This window comes from Cryptomeria japonica, chromosome 8, assembly GCF_030272615.1.
Source record: "Cryptomeria japonica chromosome 8, Sugi_1.0, whole genome shotgun sequence".
NCBI lineage: Eukaryota > Viridiplantae > Streptophyta > Pinopsida > Cupressales > Cupressaceae > Cryptomeria > Cryptomeria japonica.
This window is the reverse complement of record NC_081412.1, coordinates 408,576,200-408,598,050: the sequence shown is the minus strand read 5'-3', so window position 1 is coordinate 408,598,050 and position 21,851 is coordinate 408,576,200. Positions and strand designations below refer to the sequence as shown.

The 21,851-nt window shown below is 38.4% G+C and overlaps 1 protein-coding gene and 2 pseudogenes across 1 annotated transcript in view; all 3 read right to left on the bottom strand.

Annotated features, from left to right (window-relative positions):
* Positions 1-21,851, bottom strand: part of LOC131028583 (putative ribosomal large subunit pseudouridine synthase SVR1, chloroplastic) — a 225,056-nt gene that overhangs the window by 24,847 nt on the left and 178,358 nt on the right. The gene's annotated exons all lie outside the window — the stretch shown is intronic.
* Positions 303-2,962, bottom strand: LOC131857334 (uncharacterized; annotated as a pseudogene).
* LOC131857333 (uncharacterized) lies at positions 7,114-21,602 on the bottom strand (annotated as a pseudogene).

The window sequence follows — 21,851 nt, the reverse complement described above, 5'->3', positions numbered from 1 at the left end:
TTCTGGAAGAAAACGCAGAAGATAAAAGGCAAATTTTGATTATAAGCGCTGCGTAGGTGCCGCCATGGCTGATTTTCTTTCGTTCGAGAGTTTTTTTTGGAAATATGCAGATGTTGACATTATTGAAGAGCATATTTGCTGACATTAAGAACACCATGGCTGGGTTTTTCAGGAAAACTCGAAGGCAAATCGATTATGAGCAGATATACTTGATAAGAACGTGGGATATTAACCTTGCTGCTTGTGATCTCCATTTCTCTATTGGCTGCTTCAGGTGTGCATCTCTTTCATACAAAACAATTCTAATTTGAAGATTTAGCTTGGAAAATCACTGAAAAAAAAACGTGAAACATTTCGGCTCGATTTTCATTTCTCTGTTTTACAATTTGGGTTAGAAAGTTTTCGTAATAGTCACTGATCGAAAACCATATTTGGCACCTTGTTTTCAAAAAGCATTTTTGAATTATTTGCAATCACCTCAATAAACTTCAGTTCCAAAAATTCAGGAGTAAATTATAACTTGCTTGCTTCAGCTTCCTTTATGACCTTGTAATAGTTGGAATCTGCAAGGCTTTTTTCACGAGCCAAGTACATTTCATTGTCTATCTCTTGTTGCCTCTTTAAGCTCTCTTTCTCCATTAGCCTTTGATCCATAATAATTCTGCTGACCTCTGAATTTTTCTTAGCTTCTGCTACTGCAATTTTCTTTAGTGTCTCAGCCTCCATTTCCAACACCTTTTGCTTCTCCATCACTATCAAAACCTTTGTGCATTCCTCCTCCATTTGCTCATAAATCTGGTCAAACATGTCTGAATAGATTCTTGTAAAGAGTGTACACTACAAAATTGATTAATTTCATGATGAATTTTGCCATATATCCAAGTCTTGTCATATTTCAAACCGTAGCTTCTTACTGTCTCATAAACATATTCCTTTCGAAGACGATTCACTACCTCAATCTTCTCAAAGTATATCATTACTCCACCTTTTGGCCACGTGGTATGTTATCTGTTTGAATGGTCACTTGGATTGATTCATACCAAGTCAAGGAAGGGATCTTAAGATCTATGCTTCCTCAGAGATCCCACTATGTTCTTGATTATTGGCTGTAAACTCTTCACTATGATGCAAGCTCACTGTCCTTTGAGCTTCCTCAAACCCCTTTGGCTGCTCTGTGTGGTGAAGGATTGCAATCTCTTTGTTCTTTCGTATTGAGCTCAAGTTTATGACACATAATGATAGTTTATTGGAAAATGACTCAGAAATTTGTTCATTAGTTGTTCCTCTCATTGCCAAATAACTCTAATGACTGCTTGAAAGAATGTGACTGCATTTTACCTTGCTGAGGGCTTTTCCTAAAACTGCACATTGAGTTTGAATGATATGAGGCTCTTCATCAATACTATGACAACTGAAAACCCATTAATTGCGGAATTATGTGACAATGATCCTTTTGATGGACTGTTGTATTTCTGATTTGTGACTGTATTTGAATTGATGCTCTTTGGTTACTGTACTTGGCTCCCCCCTATAGTTCGTTTGCTATCCTGTAGCACGCTGGGCTCAACCCTTGTGGGAGCCCATTTGACCCCACATGCTGAAAATGAACATGATCAGATCTGTAGCTGCACATGAAACAAATATGTTAGAAATAATATGCCTATGTATGACGATTTTCTTGATTCTCTTGGACACCTAAAATATGCATCTCCTTTCAGTGCACATCAAGACTGACTTGTACATGTATAAGTGGATGCTCATGTATAGTGTATGACCTTTCATTGCTTAGAACACAGTTCTAACTCACTGCCTATCATTTAATGTAGGAAACAGGAGCCCTAAAGACCTGAGGAAGCTAGGAGGAGCAGGACAACACCAGCAGATTTATGGATCAGCCAACAAGCACTAGTCATTCAGGCAAATGACTAGTCACCCTCTAGACATGCATTTTTAGCATTTACTCATTCATGTATAATTTAGCTTTCATGTGCATCATGCATACTGAATGAACAAGGTCAGTCTCACGGCTTATTGTGCGAGCCATGCATTCTATCATTTTAATAAGATTAAATTTCTTCAGAAAGACTTGCCTAATCTTTCTATGCTTTGTACATTTATATCAATGAAATGATTTTACTTTACAATCTTTGTTTTCTGCAATCCTTGGAGGTTATTCATTTGTACTTGAATGCAACATAGAGAGGTTATGAAATATACCACTTGCTCAAAAACTTAGTGGCTCTACCTGATTGAGCCTATAGGTGAAAATCTGGTAACATTTTTGGCGAGATCTGCTATATGTTTGTCTGCTAAACATTATGACCAGCTGCCTAAGCAATCTATTGGGCACAGAGTCACTCAAACTGACAAAACCTTTGGAAAACATTGACCTGCACTGTTGTAACTCAATCTCAGACCGAAACTTCAGCTAATAACACCTCCTTAGAAAATTGTTGTAATCTATTATTGTTTTATGAAGCAGACATGCATGATGAGAGATGGTGAATCCATCACTGTTTCATATGATGGGTGCCTACTTCACAGAACCATAGTATCTTACAGCGGTTACAAACCTCCGCAAAACTAGAAACAACTAACTAGCTTGTGCACGAAGCACTTAGGAAAAGAAAACAGCAGCTAAACCTACCCTACACTAAGGGAGATTAAAAAAAAAAACTAACTCAAACAAAACCATTTACAGTTTGAGTGAAGTAGCTGCCTTTTCTACAGAAATTACAATGCTTTCCATGCTTGAGGATAGCTAGAAAGAAATGAAACATGAACAGCAACTCAGTAAAGAGCTGCGGAATCTCTTGAAGAACATACACAAGCTTATAACCTCATCATATGTAATATCAGCCTTGATGTCCTGAAGTGGAAAAATAACTTGAATCTGCTCTTTCTCAGCTGTACCATCATGCTTGGGTGCAAGAAAGATAGGAATACTCTTGTTGGCCTCCATTCCGGCTAGATGCCTAATAGGGCACCCTTGTGACAAAACAAACTTTGAGCTTTCTTTGCAGATTTCCAGCTGATGGACTGGTTCTTTGACATCATCTCGCTGATTAAAATGATTTGGCTTATGTGGTGGAGGTTAAAACATGAGTGCCTCCACATCTTGCCCATGCTGTTCATGATTTTCCAACTTAGGATATATTGGTTTTGTATCTAAGCTTATACAAAACATCTCCAGCTCTTCCCAAAAATTATCTTCTTCAGAATCCTCCTTTCTTTTTTGCATGAGGTCCATTTTTGTCCTTGTAACAACTCTCCTCAAGTCCTCTAGATTCTAAAACAAAATCATTTTTTAGGTCTTCAACAAAAGATAAAACTTCATCCTCAAGTTGATTAGCGTTCACCAAGGGCTCACCACAATGATTTATGCCTCCTTGCTGCCCCAAAACTTCTGTTGGAGATGACATTGACATGCTTTCTTCATCTTGATCAAGGAAACAAGGAAGCCCATCAAACCAAACTATATCATCCTCTTGATCACCGGTCTGCTCGCAATCATTTACCTCTTGCTGGTCCAAGACTTGCACTAATGTTAATACTTGGATATCCTCTTCATCCTTGTCATCAAAACAGGGCAGTTCATCAAAAACAAAAGTGGGGTCTTGAGGCCCATGACCTCCACCTTTCTCAATATCCTGCTGTCCCAAATTAGTTGGTAAGTTGGAAAACTGTGTACTCTCTTCATCTTGTTCCACAAAAATAGGTAGTTGTTCAAACAGAGAGACCATTTCTTCCTCCTCACATATATTATGCTCATATTCAGCTAGGGACGCGATACAAACAGCAACAACTTCATACTGATCTTTCTAGTCTTGGACTGGTATATGTGGGATAACTTTGTTAAGGTTTGGCATTTTAAAATTAGGATGCTTAGTCCAAGAAGGCTGCCAGAGCTGCTCAGTACTTTGATTATTTGGTTCAGGCTCTTGATATGACTGAGAATAAGGATTAATGAATTGGTTTGGTTGATTTTGCTCATTCATGGGCTCATGTAGGGGTTGTTCTTTATCATTTGTAGGTTTGTTACCCCTATAACATGGAATCTCAAACCTGGAAGACTTACTTGGAGACTGAGTAGAAACTTTTAACCTGAAACTTGGAATTGTAAACTTGGGAACCTCTTCATTCAAAGAATGATTCAACCTCACAGGAAAAGTTGAACTAAAACTAGGAACACGAGGAGCTGCCTAGGTCTCATACCTTTGTACCTATGCAAGCAAGTGCTTTAATTGTTCTTCTTTGGCTGCAACTTGTTTAGTAAGCAGCTCCTGCTCATACCTTTGAGCCTCTACCTCCTGTTGGTGAATATTAGTTTGATAGGCAAGCTCCTCTTGTTGCATGTTATACTCCTGCTCTCTATCAATAGCTGTCCACTGCTCTTGAAAACTTGGCAGTATGTCTTTTATGCTTATATTCTCTACATGCTAGGCCTGATTATGAGAAATTTCATGATGGCTTGGAACAAAATGGCTTTCTGGGGGCTGCCTGGGAGATTGAGCAAGGATGGGTGTGTGGCAAACATATGAAGGATGTTGATAACTGGCTGCAGCATGGCAAATTTTGGGTTAAAGCAGCAGTTTGCTCTTCTTGATATGGATAATGAGAGGGTGCAGGATCAATGCTTTCATGAAACAATGAAAAATAAAGCACATTTCTTTGAAATGAGGACATATTTCAGTCATTCATGTAATCTGGAAATTCATTAAAATCCTTGAAAGCAATGAAAACCAGGTCTGATTTTCTACATACCAGCACTTAATCTGCCTAAAACCAATAGACCAACCTTCTAGGGTCGCCAGGTGTGTGATAAAAATCGCCTCCAAAGGCAGAAAGTACTATTCTACACACCAAACAGCAGCAATGTGTAGTACAAAAGAGACTGAAAATCAGTACACAATCCCACCGGGCGTGACAAACACTGTTATCACTTGAACCTGCACCCCTATTTGCTAAGCTATCAACTCAATAGGCTTGTGACACATGGGAACATGTTGAGACATGGACCAGCCAGGACTCGAACCTAGGCCCATCCATACGCTGTTGGAGTGCTCTACCACTGAGCTACTGGCCCCTCTTGGACCAGTCCATTGTCGGTCCGAGTGTGACTTATTTCCAACACCAACACCCCCCCTTAAGCCACACCTCTCGTGTGCTTGGGGCTCCTAGCCTGGACCTGGCTCTGATACCATGTTAAGACATGGACCAGCTAGGACTCGAACCTAGGACATTCCATACGCTGCTGGAGTGCTTTAACATTGAGCTACTGGACCCTCTTGGACCAGTCCATCGTCAGTCTGGGTGTGGCTTATTTCCAACACCAACAGAACACTCCTAGGCCTATGGGTTGCCTAAAACTTGGAATAAGCCTCCAAAGAAAGTTGGTTCTTAGCTGATTATCACCTAATTTTAAAAATCTTAATGACTTTGCTGGGTAAAGGGGAAGAAGGATTACATAAAAATGAACCTACTGTCTAAGGGGTGATGCACCAAACTGAATATCTGAAAATTTGGACAAACTTGATTAACACACAAAATAACCAGTAACAGAAAGGAACTCTTGCACAACCCAAAAATTCAAATCTTTGCATCAACACTTCATAAGAAGGCTGAAACATAAGAGTCTCAGTAGGAGGAAAGATGTTTTCTAACAACCTGAGGTTACTCTTATAACTGGCACAACCTATGACCTGCAAATAATTAGAAATTATAAAGGTGCTAATAGAAACACAATCACATGGACCAAAGACATCACACCAAACTACATCAACATTAAGCACACAATATGAAGAAATCTAAGAAGGCAAAATGCTCTATTATTGTCAAAAGGTGTTACAAAGTTGTCAAACTCTCTGAAACCTGAATTACAAACTCCTTCCTTCTGCAAAAAGAACTCTGAAAATTACAATCTGCAAGAAGCAAAATGTAAGAACCCCTAAAAAGAAGACCAAAGGAGGTATATATGCTTTTCCCAAAAGCAAACAATGAATATAAAACTCTACCTCCTCTTGGGCGAGCAAAACTAAAAACCCACCTTTTGAAGACCTAAAACAGGTCTAAAAGGAAAACTTGAGCCAAAAGTCAAGCCAGCCCATGCCTTGCCATAAAAGCACTCAAATGCACCATAAATGACTTCAAAATATCTCCTGACAGGCCTGCAAGCCTTCATTAATGTAGAAATATCCCTTTGACTTATCAATAAATGAAAATTAAAAAAATATCTCATAAAGTGATTTATAACTTATCACTTTATTAAATATCTATCTTACTCCATTTTTACAATAAAGTCAAGACATTAATAAGAAAAATATTTAATAGTGCTAAGCTATAAACCACTTTAATAAACATTTTATTCACACCCTCTTACATTTAAAACAAAGAAGATAAATAACAAAAATATATATTAAAGTGTTTATATAAAAAGACACCTTGATAAATATTTTTACTATTTATATTTATTTAAATCTCATGCTTTGAAATTTTAATACTTATTAAGTGATTATATATTATCACTTAATAAATATTTTACATGACTTATTAAGTGATAAGATATAATTACTTAATAAGATATCCTTGCATAACATTTTGAGGGATAGAAAATATCGACCTCTTAGCAAATTCACGGGAGATAGTTTGAGAGAGAAAATAAAATGAAAACAAAGGCAGAAATGCCTTAAGCTACTCAAAGATATTTTAGGGGAAAAGCAACCCTAAACTCCTCATTCCTCCTCTTCACATTCGATATTTTTTACTTCTCTCTGTGGCCGCCATGCTAGGGTTTGGGAGAATTTGCACCATAAGTGCTGCATAGGTGCACTTATTTGACTATAAGTGCTGCATAGGTGCCGCCATGGCTGATTTTCTTTGGTTCGAGAGTTTTTTCTGGAAATATACAGATGTCGACATTATTGAAGAGCATATTTGCTGACATTAAGAACGCCATGGCTAGGTTTTTCAGGAAAACTCTAAGGCAAATCGACTCTGAGCAAATTTACTTGATAAGAACGTGGGATATTAACCTTGCTGCTTGTGATCTCCATTTCTCTGTTGGCTGCTTCAGGTGTGCATCTCTTTCATACAAAACAATTCTATTTTGAACATTTAGCTTGGAAAATCACTGAAAAAAAAACATGAAACATTTCGGCTCCTCTGATTTTCATTTCTCTGTTTTACAGTTTGGGTCAGAAAGTTTTCGTAATAGTCTCTGATCGAAAACCATAGTTGGCACCTTGTTTTCAAAAAGCATTTTTGAATTATTTGCAATCGCCTCAATAAACTTCAGTTCCAAAAATTCAGGAGTAAATTTTAACTTGCTTGGTTCAGCTTCCTTCATGACCTTGTAATAGTTGGAATCTGCAAGGCTTTTTTCACGAGCCAAGTACATTTCATTGTCTATCTCTTGTTGCCTCTTTAAGCTCTCTTTCTCCATTAGCCTTTGCTCCATAATAATTCTGCTGACCTCTGAATTTTTCTTAGCTTATGCTACAACAATTTTCTTTAGTGTCTCAGCCTCCATTTCAACCACCTTTTGCTTCTCCATCACTATCAAAACCTTTGAGCGTTCCTCCTCCATTTGCTCATAAATCTGGTCAAACATCTCTGAATAGACTTCCTGTAAAGAGTGTGCACTACAAAACCGATTAATTTCATGATGAATTTTGCCATATATCCAAGTCTTGTCATATTTCAAACCGTAGCTTCTTACTGTCTCATAAACATATTCCTTTCGAAGACGGTTCACTACCTCAATCTTCTCAAAGTATATCATTACTCCACCTTTTGGCCACATGGCATGTTTGTCAGCTTATCTGTTTGAATGGTCACTTGGATAGGTTCATACCGAGTCAAGGAAGGGATCTTAAGATCTATGCTTCCTCAGAGATCCCACTATGTTCTTGATTATTGGCAGTAAACTCTTCACTATGATGCAAGCTCACTGTCCTTTGAGCTTCCTCAAACCCCTTTGGCTGCTTTGTGTGGTGAAGGACTGCGATCTCTTTGTTCTTGTGTATTAAGCTCAAGTTTATGACACATAATGATAGTTTAATTGAAAATGACTCAGAAATCTGTTCATTAGCTGTTCCTCTCATTGCCAAATAACTCTAATGACTACTTGAAAGAATTGGACTGCATTTTACCTTGTTGAGGGCTTTTCGTAAAACTGCACATTGAGTTTGAATGATATGAGGCTCTTCATCAATACTATGACAACTGAAAACGGATTAATTGCGGAATTATGTGACAATGATCCTTTTGATGGACTGTTGTATTTCTGATTTGTGACTGTATTTGAATTGATTCTCTTTGGTTACTGTACTTGGCTCCCCCCTATAGTTCGTTTGCTATCCTGTAGCACGCTGGTCTCAACCCTTGTGGGAGCCCAATTGACCCCACGTGCTGAAAATGAACATGATCAGATCTGTAGCTGCACATGAAGCAAATATGTTAGAAATAATATGCCCATGTATGACGATTTTCTTGATTATCTTGGACACCTAAAATATGCATCTCCTTTCAATGCACATCAAGACTGCCTTATACATGTATAAGTGAATGCTCATGTATAGTGTATGACCTTTCATTGCTTAGAACACAGTTCTAACTCATTGCCTATCATTTAATGTAGGAAACAGGAGCACTGAGGACCTGAGGAAGCTAGGAGGAGCAGGACAACACCAGCAGATTTATGGATCAGCCAACAAGCACCAATCATTCAGGCAATGACTGGTCACCCTCTAGACATGCATTTTTAGCATTTACTCATGCATGTATAATTTAGCTTTCATGTGCATCATGCATACTGAATGAACAAGGTCAGTCTCACGGATTATTGTGTGAGACATGCATTCTATCATTTTAAGAAAGATTACATTTCTTCAGAAAGACCTGCCTAATCTTTCTATGCTTCGTACATTTACATCAATCAAATGATTTTACTTTACAATCTTTGTTTTCTGCAATCCTTAGAGGTTATTCATTTGTACTTGAATGCAACATAGAGAGGTTATGAAATATACCACTTGCTCAAAAACTTAGTGGAATCTGGTAACACTACCAGCCACAGACTGATGGTTAGACAGAGAATGTAAACAAATGGGTGGAAGGTTAACTCCGGAATTACATAGTTGGACAGCAGTGGGCATGGGTTAAGTGGTTGCACCTATGTGAGTATTGTTTTAATACTGCTTACCATATGTCCATCCAGATGACACCATTCATGGCTTTGAATGGGTATGATGCGCCCAACTTCTTGTATCTTTTGTTGAGTGATAGCAGAGTGTTGAGTGCTAGGGATCTTCTCTAGGAGAGTCAAGACATTGTGAGATCATTGAAGGAGAACATACAAAAGGCACAAAATCAGCAAAAACAGTATGTAGATCAGAAGCGAGTTGAGCGGTCATTTGATGTGGGTGACATGGTGTATTTGATGCTACAGCCATACAGGCAGTCCACACTTAAGAAGAGTGGTGCGGAGAAGCTCAAGCCGTTCTATTATGGGCCATTCAGGATTGTCAGGAGAGTTGGAGAGGTGGCCTATGAGCTTTAGCTACCGTCAGATGCAAGGGTACATAATGTTTTTCATGTATCACAGCTTAAAAAGGCAATAGGAGATCATGTTGTACCTTCCACAGTGCTGCCTCCTCTTGCTGAAGAGGGGAAATTGATATTAGTACCTAAGGCCATCATTGATTCCAAGGAGCGCAGATTGAGAAACAGAATCATCAGGGAATATTTGATGAAGTGGAAAGATTTGCCAGTTGAGGATGCTACTTAGGAGAGAGAGGATATTCTGCAGCATCCAGCATTGAGACTGCTTGAGGACAAGCAATTTCAAGAAGGGCAGACTGTAATGTCCACTTCTCATTAGTCTGCAGATATTCACAGGATTGGCCTATTACTTGACCCTCGTAGGCCAAGAGGATTGATTAGGAGGTCGTTTTGAAATGATTCACGGGTTCACATTTCATGTCTACTTGATGTTATGGCGAAATAAGGAGATTACACGTATTGTGAGACGTGTGCACTTTAATTATAATTTAATAATATTTTAAAAGTGCAATTAAATTAATGTGTAATAAAATAATAAAGTGTACCTACAGGATAAGAAGGGAATCTTCTAGAAGGAATCACATGATTGGATATTAGAAGAATAAATAGAGGAAGGTGGTTCATTGTTGAGCATCAATTGTTGTGAATATCTCTTCCTGTGTAGACTTGTGGAGCCGAAGGGTTTTCTGCAGACAATCATTTGGGAACGAGAACTCCTGATGGTTAGCATAATTGAGGAGGTGAGAGATATTCCGAGGGGTTGTTGTTGTGAGAGGGAGACATATCAGTCTTCCTAGGTGTGCTTATTGAGTTTGCTATATGCCATGGTGGATGAATTCGTTAAATTTTCAGATTGGCAGATTTAGTGTCCATTGCATATAGATTTTCGATTAAGAAAGGATAGTCGATCTCATTGGAGGAGCATTGGGGGTGAATTGTGAGTTTGCTGATCATATCTTAGGTCTGAAGTAAAATCGAGCTGCTAACCCCAGACCCACGATTTTATTCATTCCTCTTTATTTAAGCATCAAATCCCACTTTTTGAGGCCACCGATATTTTTAGGCATGAAAGGCGTTTCTTCTTGAGACAATTGGAGGGAGATATTGTGGACAAATCGGTAATAAATCAGTCTGCATCAGAATCGTACCAGTCAGCTCTCATCCTTCGATTTTGTTCATATCTCTTCAATTCGGCATCAAAACTCATCAATAAGGACAGTGTTGTGCTTAAGGAGGAAGGGCGATCATTTTGGGAGAAGATTGAAGGACTTGCAAGCTGTCATACATGAATATATCAGACTACATTAGCAGCAGCAAGGGTGATTTGTGAAGGAGGACGAACTGGCTCATTGGAGGCACCATAGATCATGATATTGCTTGCTTCTTCAAGGTGCTAAACTCCAGGTTCTTTTGGCATTATTAGCTCATTGCAATCTCAGTCTGAATGTATGAGTTAGTTGCTGTCACTTGTCTTCAGAAAGTCTGAAAAGGGTCCTTGATAATAGTCCATGTATTAGATCATATTGCTGCCAATGTAATGTCCCATTTGATAGTCATATGAAATAAATAAAGAAAGGACTATTGATTGCATCTTCATTCATGATTTTCTGAGGGTGTATGACAACTATTTGTTATAATGTCAGCTTGCTGTTAGTTCATGATTTTTGGGCCTAGTCTTATATATATTATCATTAGATAATTGTATATGCATCTCTTGTTAACTATCATTAAAAGGAGAGTCATTTAGAAGTTGATTATTATTAAGATATTCATGTGTGATGATCTCCATACCAAACTGAAAACTCTGTCAGCATAACACGCAATTCTCAGAAAAGCATAACACGCAGTTTGGACAGTAAAATATTCCTTGTTCTCAGTCATTTTAGTACAGGGGATATTTCAGAACAGAGTCTAGACACTGTCAATGTGCCTAGAAAGCCCGAAGGACGAAGATTGCAATTGATTTGAGTAGATTTGGACAACTTTCTATTTTTAGAAAGTCTTTCTTTTTGCTTATTCCTATTTTTTAGGAAGTTTCATTTTTAACATTTTAAGCACGATCCCCGAAATGGCTATTTTTAGAAAGTTTTTCCTATTTTTTAGGGATGCTTTCTTTTTTCTATTTTTTGGAAAGGGATCTAGGGTTTGCACTGTTGGTTCTGAGTTACACTGAAAACGATTGACAAACTCTTCCGAAATTCAAGTTTTGTTCGAAAAAGCCAAGTTCCTAGATTTTAGAGATCTAGAGGAATTCAAGAGATGATAGATATGTCGTTTTCAAATTTCAAGATGATCTGAGAAGAATTGTTCAAGATATGAGGATTTTAAGTTTTGATCTTGTGGCGCACAAGTTTCTCCAAGTCCGCCCAGCAATGGAGTTCAATGGGTCTCATATTTGGCAAAGTCCACCCAAGCTAAGAAGAATGGCATGTTGTGAGGACAAGAACTCAACAAAGTCCGCCCAAGGACATGAACTTTGGTGCCTAAGTTTAACAAAGTCCACCCAATCTGCAAGGTGATGGTCAAACATCTCTCCAAGTCTGCCTTTACTTGGTCACAGGAAGAGCAAACTCCGCCCTTAATCAAGGTAGAAGGTGCACAAGTCAAAGCAAGTCCGCCTAGGGATGTGTGAGCATGATCAAGGCATTAACCAAGTCCGCCCCAAGGTGAAAAGAGATGATGTGTGGTGCAATGAATGAGTGAAGTCCGCCCTCCTACAAAGACCAAATGCATAAGATGAATGAAGTCCGCCTAGGACTATTTTGAATTGGGGAATGAAAAGCATGAAGTCCGCCTTCCTATTCGGGAAGAGAATCAACCAAGTCCGCCAAAATCATGAATAATGGAAACAAATTCATTAAGTCCGCCCTCATAAGATACTTGCTAATTTGGAAGGAAAGAAGGTGATATCAGCAAGAGTTATCTTCCAAGTTCGAACTGAGACAAATTTAGAAGGTTTTTGAAAGAGAAAGATTGAAGATCAAGTTCGAGTTGCAACTGAAAACTAAATTAGAAACTTTCATTTAAGACAGAGATTCACAATTCGAACTTGGCAAGGAGATGACAACTCAACTAAGATTTAATTTAGAAACTTTCTCTTACAACTCGAAAGACTGAGGACTAAATAGAAATAGAAACAAATTTTAAGAGATCTTCTATGTTTCTAATAGAGAATTTGAACTTCAATACAAATACCTTCTTCATTCTTTCATTTCTTCATTTGAAGTTCGAACTTTCAAGAGCAAGTTGAGAGTGTTTAAGAGAGATTTTGTGCAGGTGAAGGACATTTTGAAGAGTTTTTGTAGGTTGGAAGTGATTTCAAAGGAGATTTCAAGTATAAGTCAGAGATTTTCAACAATTTTTCACAAGTTCATACACAAATTTTGGAAGAACCTTGACTGTTTGAAGGACGAATTCTCTGATTTTCTAAGATAGACCTCTGAGTTTTACCTTCAAGCAGCTTCTTTTCCATTCTTCCTCATTCTTTCGAAGGTGAAAATGAATCTTATGGGCAGATTATTGGGTTTCTTACCTGATTCTTTGCAAAGTTTTCAAAGAGAAAGAACAAATCCAACTAATCTCCCTTATTTTCTTTCTCATTTTCTGCCCTATAAGCGAGTTAGAATGAATTTAATTAAATCTTCTTGGACTTAGTTTGTTCTCAGATTCTGATTTTCAAATTCCTAAGTTTGGTTATTTTCAGGAGTTTTCCTTGAGATTTTCAGAATATCCAAGTGTTGAAAAAACCCCATTTTAAGGCTAAGTATTGGAAAAAGAGTGAAAATCGTGATATACTTAGCTACCAAACTCCAAAATCCCACCTAAAATGCAGATCCTAACTTGAATTTATTCGTTTCTTTTGCAGATTTGGATGACCTCGGAGGTTGGAACATCACGCAAGATCAGAATGAAGTTCCAAGTTGACAAAGATTCCCCTCCGGAATCAAAAATGAACTCCAAGTGGAAACAAGTGGGAGATACAAACCTAGGGCACATAAACCTTAGGAGTTCAAGAAACGGATGCTCGGCACGAACACTCAATTACCTACAGCGATAGCAAGGAGAATGATGTGGAATGGTATAGTGCAGGCTGTGTAACTGTAAAGTATATTCAATTTCTATTGAAGAACAAGTAAAAAACTAGTAATGCTATGTGATTGCAATTTATTATTTTGTGTCTAACAATTCTGATTTATTTATGTGCAGACTGTGGGAGAGAGATCATTAAAATATTTTCTATGTCTTCTCCAAATGAATTCAGTTGGTATATATATCATTTAGGCAACCAGTCAATAGGTTTATTGACCGGTCATGCCTTTTAGGCATGACCGATCAATGCACCCATTGATCGGTGCCTTTTCAATATACGTTTGTTTTATATTTTAACAAATGCTATAATGGATCGGTTCACATATAACCCCGATAATCATATTGCATATCATAATTAGGATCGGTGCCTTAATGCACCCGATAACCAAAGGCGCATTGTATATTTGAATCGGTGCTTTATTAACAACAGCATTTAGTTAAGTTCGATACACATTGCAATATAATTAAGTTTGATACACATTATTGAACTGTAGTTACATCAAGGCATTACTAATGATATCGGCATCGCAGTATGCTGTCATTGATAGCATAGTATGTTATCGATATCATTAGTATGGATATCAATACTCAATATCGATGTATGAATTATTATCAACAATGCGATAAGTATTGTCAGCATGATTTAAATATTATGAATAACAGCATATATAAGTATGGTTTACTTATCTTGCAGGAGCTATAATGCATTAACACTCCCTCTTAGCTCTGGAAGATAGGTAACCTGCATCACATTTCTCTTTCATAACAAAGACAATGTCAGTCATCAAAATCTATATCATGTGAAATATCATCAAAACATATGATATGAAAAATAAAAGAACATCACCTGAGCATGTTTATAAAGTATCACCTAAGCATGTGATACAAATATTTATCAAGATATCACCTAAACATGTGATATCTGTATTGCCTAAACATGCAATACTTTTAAGGATAATCCATATGAGAAGTGTTAAGTTCTCATCATATCCAAGTTGTGATAAGTGCAATAACATTTTATAAATGTTTCTCACAACATAGTCATGACACATCCATGACTTACCAGAGATCCAACATGATCACTGGTTGAGATATCACCTAAGCACGTGATATCAGTATTGCCTAAACATGCAATACAAGGATAACCATATGAGAAGTGTTTAAATTCTCATCATATCCAGGTTGTGATAAGTGCAATAACATTTTATAAATGTTTTATCACAACGCAGTCATAGCACATCCATGACTTACCAGAGATCCAACATGATCGCTGGTTTGACTACCATAAGATCATCACCTTATGATGTCTACATAAAAGTGTTCAGTATCTGAGAGATCGTCACCTCTTAGATATGAACATAGGTGGCAAAAAAAAACCAAAGATTGTCCAAACATGACAAAGAAGTTTACACATTAAACATCTTAAATGTATGTAAGTATAGATTACAAAGCAGATTACCTTTCTATCATACCTAAGCACTTTCTGAAGTGATCAACCTTTACTCTGCAAAAAGGTTTGGTCAGAATATCTGCAGTCTGATCTCCTGTACACACATATTCTAATTTAATCACATTCCTGTCAACCATATCTCACACATAATGGTATGGGATCTCAATATGTTTGGACCTGTCATGAAATACTAGATTTACAGAGAGTTTTATGCAGCTTTGATTATCACACTGAATAACTGTAGGTTTCATAGGTTCTCCAAACAATCCCACAAGCAACTTCCTAAGCCATACTGCCTCTCGGGCAGCCATGGAAGCTGCAATATATTCAGCCTCAGTGGAACTCTGAGCTACTAAAGATTGTTTTCTGCTGATCCAGGATATCATGGCTGAACCTAAACTGAAGCAGCACCCTGAAGTGCTCTTTCCGTCAATCACACTACCAGCCTAATCTGAATCTATAAATCCATGTAGGTCTATGTCAATTTTCTCATATTTAAGACCAAGCTTTAGAGTACCTTGTAAGTATCTCATTACATGTTTTACTGCAACCAGGTGTATCTCCTTAGGTTCACACATGAACTGACTTAGAGCATTAACAGCATAACAAATATCTGGCCTTGTATTTACCAGATACATCAGGGACCCAATCATCTGCCTATATTGAGTAGGGTCAGTGGGTTTTGACTCTGCTGCTGCTTCTTTAAGTTTATGGAAGTTGGTTTCCATAGGAGAGGTCATGGGCCTGCAGTTTAGCATTCTGAATCTCGTCAATATGTCCAAGGTGTACTTCCCTTGGTTCAGTATAATATTATCAGGATTCTGCCATACTTCCAATCCTAGGAAGTAATGAAGAAGCCCCAAGTTCTTCATATCAAATTCTGTGGATAGATCTTTCTTGCATTGATCTATTAGGTGATCATTTCCTGTGATTAATAAGTCATCAACATATAAAATCAATATTAGCATATCACCTTTATTTCTTTTGAGGTAGAGATTAGGATCTGCATCATTCTTAGAGAAACCTAGTTTTGAGAGATAGGTGTCAATTCTTTCATACCAGGCCCTGGGAGCCTGTTTGAACCCATAGAGAGCTTTCTTGAGTCTACACACATGAGACTCTGCATCATGAATTTCAAACCCTTCAGGTTGCTCTAAGTAGACTTCTTCTGAGATCTCGCCATTTAGAAATGATGTTTTTACATCCATCTGATGTACCTTCCACCCCTTTGCTGCTGCAATAGCTAGTACAACTCTTACTGATGTATACCTGGCAATAGGTGCAAATGTCTCTTCATAATCTATTCCTTCCTTCTGTGAAAACCCTCTAGCTACAAATCTAGCCTTGTGCTTTTCAATACTGCCATCTGCAGCATGCTTGATTTTAAACAACCATTTAGAAGACACAACAGATTTCTTGGTTGGCCTAGGAACAATCTCCCAAACATCATTCTTCATAATGGACTGATATTCTTCAGACATGGCATCTTTTCATACTTGATGTTTGAGTGCATCTGATACATTGTTTGGTTCAGCTTTAGAGAGATCATTCATAAGGGCAACATAGTTGGTGAACCTTTTAGGCCTCTTGCTTTCCCTGAACGTTCCTGAAGGAGCAGCAAACTTCTGAGCTTCTGCTACAGTTTTGGTGGCCCATAGTGGTCTTTTCTTGAGTTTTTCTATAGGAGGATTTTGTCTTTCACCTACAGTTTCCTCAAGATACTCCCTCTGAAGCTCAAAAATAGGATCTTCTATTAGGTTAGGAGTAAGATTATAGATTTCAAGTTCTACTGTATTTTGGGCCCTTTTGAAGGCTAAATCTTCTTCGAAGATTACATCCCTACTAAGTTCAATATTTTTCTGCCCTTGTACATAGATTCTGTAAGCTTTAGAAGTTTCACTATATCCTACAAGTATTCCCCTTTTTCCAGAGGGCTCTAGTTTTAGTCTTTTCTCTTTAGGTACATGTATATAAACAAAACACCCAAATATCTTAAGGTGGCTAATATCTGGCTTTGTTTTGGTAAAGACTTCCTTAGGAGTTTTATCTTCAAGGTGAAAATGTGGACATCTGTTTTGTATGTACACAGCAGTGCTAGTTGCTTCTGCCCAAAAATTCAAGTTTAGATTTTGATCTAGTATCATAGCTTTGGCAGCTTCTACTATGGTCCTATTTTTTCTTTCAGCTACTCCATTTTGTTGAGGGTTATAAGGTATTGTTAACTCCCTCTTAATCCCAGAATTTTTACAAAAATCTTTAAATAGTTATGATGTGTATTCCCCCCCATTGTCAGTTCTTAGGGTTTTAATTTTGTTTTCTGAGAGGTTTTCTATTAAAGTTTTAAACTCTTTAAATCTACTTAGGATCTCTTTTGATTCTTTACATTTCAGAAAGTAGATCCAAATCTTCCTAGAGTAGTCATCAACAAAAATTACATAGTACAAGAATCCCCCTAGAGAGGGTACGGACATAGGTCCACATACATCAGAATGAACTAATTCCAAAACTTTGCTAGTTTTCCTAGTACTATTCTGAAATGTACTTTTGGTATTCTTACCTAGGGCACATCCTTTGCATGCCTCTGAATGATATTGCTTCAACTTAGGTAGACCTGTGACAAGGTTTCCCATAGTTGACAAAGCTCTATAATTCAGATGGCCTAATCTCCTGTGCCACACTTCATTTGCATTAGTGGCTTCATAGATCAAGGCTAGATTGGGCTCTGTGCATAGCTCATACAAATAGCCTTGTCTTTGACCAATGACCTTAGCGTTCTTGATGGAAGATTTCTTTGGCCAAGCCAACACCTTGTTTTCCATGAAGGTCACTCTGTATCCTTGATCTTCTAGTGCTGATATGGAGATTAGATTTCTTCTGATGCCAGGAACATATAGTACCCCTTCAAGTCGTAATGACATGCCTGTCTTTAGTTTGATGGTGCAGGTTCCAATTCCTCTGACTAGATGTGATGAATCATCTCCAATGGTCACTTCCTCATCATCCTCGTCTATCATGGAGTCTAGTACTTCTCTAAAACCGGTGATGTGTCTGGATGAACCACTGTCGATCACCCATGAGTTAGATTTGTTTGAAGCATGGCTTGTAAGTGCTTAGTAGAGGACATAGTTCTCAGAGTCATTTTCTCTTTTGGATTTCCTCACTATGGCAAATGTGGCTTGCTTTCCTTTCTTTGGGCATTTTGCAACATAGTGTCCGAATTTGTCACACCTATAACATTGAACATGTGATAGGTCTTTCTTTGTAGTGTTCTTGCCTTGATGAGCTTTTCTCTTCCTAAATTGCTTCTTCTTGAACTTTTTATTAGTGTTTGTATTTAAGACTTGCAAGTCTTCGTCTATATTCTTCTGTTTTATTCCTACCTTGTTCAATCTTGATTCTTCTTGTAGACAATCATCTCTTAATCTTTCAAACTTGGGATATTTAGACCTAGCATTGATGCCTTGGACGAATGTGTTCCATCCACTAGGCAACCCATCTAGAAATATGAGTGTTAACTCTTTGCTTTGGATCTCGTATCCAAGGGAAGCTAAGTCATCTCTTAGGCTTGATATCCGCATAAAGTAGGAGTTAATTGTTTCCCCTTTCTTCATACTGATATGATTGATCTCTTGTTTCAAAGCCAGAGTACGACTTGCATTTGATATCTCAAATGTCCTTTCGAATGCCTTGAACATTTTATAAGCCGTCTCATACTTTTTAATGATGGGCATTATGTTATTTCTTACCCCATCCACTATTATTTTAATAGCCTTTTCATTTCCCTCAATCCATGTTGATTTGGCAGGTTCATCTTCTGGCTGTGCATTTTCAGTTTGAACATATGAATCAACTTTGATTTCTCTCAAAATCATTTTGATTCTAAACTTCCAAGCTGAAAAATCTTCGCTACCTCCGAGTCTATCTTCGAATCAGATAGCGTTGGCCATTTTAGAAATGTGATGTAGTTTATAACTTTGTCCTTGAATTTATCAAAATCGAATAGCCTTAGGTTCGATTATTGTGGCTCTGATACCATGTAAAGTATATTCAATTTCTATTGAAGAACAAGTTAAAAACTAGTAATGCTATGTGATTGCAATTTATTATTTTGTGTCTAACAATTCTGATTTATTTATGTGCAGATTGTGGGAGAGAGATCATTAAAATATTTTCTATGTCTTCTCCAAATGAATTCAGTTGGTATATATATCATTTAGGCAACCGGTCAATAGGTGTATTGACCGTTCATGCCTTTTAGGCATGACCGATCAATGCACCCATTGATCGGTGCCTTTTCAATATACGTTTGTTTTATATCTTAACAAATGCTATAATGGATCGGTTCACATATAACCCCGATAATCATATTGCATATCATAATTAGGAACGGTGCCTTAATGCACCCGATAACCAAAGGCACATTGTATATTTGAATCGGTGCTTTATTAACAACAGCATTTAGTTAAGTTCGATACACATTGCAATATAATTAAGTTCGATACACATTATTGAACTGTAGTTACATCAAGGCATTACTAATGATATCGGCATCGTAGTATGCTGTCATTGATAGCATAGTATGATATCGATATCATTAGTATGGATATCAATACTCAATATCGATGTATGAATTATTATCAACAATGCGATAAGTATTGTCAGCATGATTTAAATATTATGAATAACAGCATATATAAGTATGGTTTTACTTATCTTGCAGGAGCTATAATGCATTAACAGGCTGTTGGTTTCCTTCCAGCAATGCAATGTACTGAATTGATAGTAGAGTGTTTCAAGCATTATGACCCCAAAAGCAGAGAGATAGTAGCACCCAATGGAAGAATTCTCGCAAATATTGGAGAAGTGGCAATTAGGGAGGCTTTCCGTATCCCTAAGTATCACAATACAGTCTATATGACCAAGGATGAGGCAACCCAATTGTACAAAGACAATGTAGAGGAATATAAGGCTACTATAAACCGTTCATGGTTGGAGAAGCCTAGAAAAGGTGTTTCCAAGATACCTAAGATCCTTGTGAGGGCATATTTTAAAGAAGATTACGGAGACCTCATCGTTTTACTAAACAGAGTCATGGGCAGCCAGCAGGGTGCTGTTGTCGAGAAATATGTATATCTTATGTTTTGGTAGTAATGTTATTTGTTAGTTGTTAGTTAGCCGACAGGTAGGTAGTTGGAATCGTGACGGTTGTGTCGCACCCCTTCGGCTATTATATATTGTACTACCTGTGGGTATTGAAGGGTGTGATGTTTACGACAGATAATACTATGGACATTAAGTGCATTCTGAGTCATTAATGGAAAGCTTATTCTTGTATCCATGTTGTTATTGCATTGTTTATTTCTGCATTACTTCTGTATTCCTTCTGTTTACCCAGTGAGGCAAACATTTGGCGCCATTGCCTAGACATACTCGGGAAAGGAGGGAGCGGATGGCGCACGGACACGATGGGCCTACCCGTTGGTGAGATAAACCCAGAGGCCGACGAGGCGCAAACAGAGCTCTACAATGGAGAAGACACTGCGACTAGGGAATTTTCAATCCTGCTCCAGGTAGCCATCGAAACCTACGTCCGAAGAGAGGCCACGGAGGCTGAAATCCCACCAAGTGCCGTGTGGACAGCACTGGAAGTTAACCCGACAGTAAATCGGTTGATGAACCACCTCCCCCGGTTGCTTGCACAGGCATCACTGGCACAACGAACTCGCCTGGAGGAGATTGCCCGGGAAGAGCGACGCCAACAAATCCTCCAACAGTACATAGAAAGCAGCCGTCGGGAAGGGGAGCGGGATGGCACAAGGCCAAGAGGGGATTGAACTCTGAATCCCATAGGGATAAAAGGATATTCTATATTCAAATAAAGGTGTCATAATATTGACACAAGTTGCATCTGATGAAATGAATTAATAAAGGAGTGTTCTGGTTTTATGTGTTGTTATTTATGGAAATGTACGAGAATTAATGCCCAACCTATTAAACAAAGATAGAAATAAGAAAGCAGAAACAGAGGAGTGGGAGGCCGCACAGAGGGCCTTGATTCTAGAACAACGAGTAGAGCGTAGACGGAGGCTGAGGCAACTTGCCGAAGGACGACCTGCCAAGGGGTTGGCCGAAGGGAACCAAGGAGGTGTCACGAAGGGTGCAGAAGCCGAGGGAAATTTCTACGCGTCGCCAGAACACCGTAGGGTGAGAAGCCACGAAGAGTTTCTGGAGGAAACAAGGTTACGGAGGAATCTAGTCGAAGAGACCCGGGATCAGTTCAGAAACTTATCCCTTACGCCACAAAGTGAGGATCACCAAAGGGAGCTAGTAGTGGGTGCGGGTGAGAACGAAAGGGAGGACAACCGTACGGCTGTAGGTGCGACACACAGCAGGCAAAACACCGTACCCCCAGTCACCCACGCAGGACACACCATCGGCGCCGGAGGGAGCGACGCAGGGGCACAGAGACAGCCATAGCAACCTCTGGGAAGACGACCCCCATCGATGGCAGGCAAACAGAAGTTGCCCACATTCAACAGAGATGGCAAAGATGACCCCGTACGGCACTGTTGTACATGTGAGACAATATGGTCAGCCAACGGGGTGGTTGACAAAGCGGATTAGGTGGTGGAGTTCCCTACCACCCTAAGAGGGGTAGCCATTGATTGGTACTCTGATGTGGATAAAGTAAAGGTGGGAACATGGGATGAACTATAGAAAGCTTTCGAGACGGAGTTTCGACTCCTTCGAG